This window comes from Saimiri boliviensis, chromosome 8 (assembly GCF_048565385.1).
Source record: "Saimiri boliviensis isolate mSaiBol1 chromosome 8, mSaiBol1.pri, whole genome shotgun sequence".
In the NCBI taxonomy this organism is placed as follows: domain Eukaryota; kingdom Metazoa; phylum Chordata; class Mammalia; order Primates; family Cebidae; genus Saimiri; species Saimiri boliviensis.
The window spans coordinates 36,579,334-36,580,530 of NC_133456.1; the positions used below are offsets into that span (position 1 = coordinate 36,579,334).

The 1,197-nt window shown below is 31.2% G+C and overlaps 1 protein-coding gene across 12 annotated transcripts in view; it reads left to right on the forward strand.

The window, feature by feature from the left end:
- ZBTB20 (zinc finger and BTB domain containing 20) overlaps nt 1-1,197 on the forward strand; it is a 790,532-nt gene that overhangs the window by 444,875 nt on the left and 344,460 nt on the right. The window lies entirely within an intron of this gene.

Here is a 1,197-nt window from a genome sequence, read left to right on the forward strand (position 1 = left end):
ACCCAGGAGTCGGAGATTGCAGTGAGCCAAGATCGCACCACTGCATTCCAGCCTGGGTGATGGAGTAAGACTCCATCTCACACACAAACACACACACACACGCACACACACACACACACACACACACACACATATATATTATACACTCAGTTACGTTTTTATTTAAAATGAATAAATACTAACAATCTAAGGGTTTTTTAATGAGAATTTAAATGAGATAATATATGTTTAGCGTCTACCATCTTTTTTTGTTTGTAAAAGCTTAGACAAAGTCATACATAAGATGCAATGATTCTGCAACGTTTACCTGGAAACTACTGACTTTGAAGTTACTCACCTCAAATCTTTAAATATATATTGTTTAGAAGCACAGGTAAAATGATACCTATATCTTCAGTGTAGAGGTCAAGGCAATATTAACAAGATCCTATAGTTGGCTGAAGAGTTGGTTACAGCAAAGCTCTTCATTGCCCTTAAATTTTCTCTCTCGTTAATACAGCAGGATCATAAGTGCATTTTATGTGTGCATTTTAAAATTCTTCTTTTAAAAAAGAATGGAAACAGTTTTCAGAGTGATGCTGATATTGGTTGATGATGCCAAGGCACCAATGGAGAGTGTATTTTTTAAACTGAATATGTTCTTATTTTCTTGTTTGTTGATTTTTAAAGTCAATCCAAATGTGAAGGGGAAAAAATCAAATTTTGCCGATTTGAAAAGAAGAAAACCAGCTAAACCTTCTTTTAAAATTTCTAAGCTATTATGAGAATATTACAGACAAAAGATTATACATGAAAGATTTTTTTTTAAAGAATCAGATTGCTTTGCCTTTCTTTAGTTATTTCAAAAATCTTTGTCAGGTATGAAAAAGAAATATTCTCAAAATGAAGAGTAAATATAATTAAAATGGTTCCTTGCCTTGACATATAAGCTTCTTATGGGCAAAAATCTGTATAAGGTTAATATTGCAAAACTTGGATTTAAAGGAAAGAACAAGAAAGAGCAGGCAGAGAGAGGAAGGGGGAGAGGAAGAAGTTTTTTATAAGAGTAAACAGAAAATGATAGAAAATGACATTAAATCATTAGCTGCTTTTAATGAGACAGCTATAACATATATATATAACTATATATAGTTATACTGGAAAATTGAACATATATATACATATATAGTTATATATATATATACGTATATATGTACA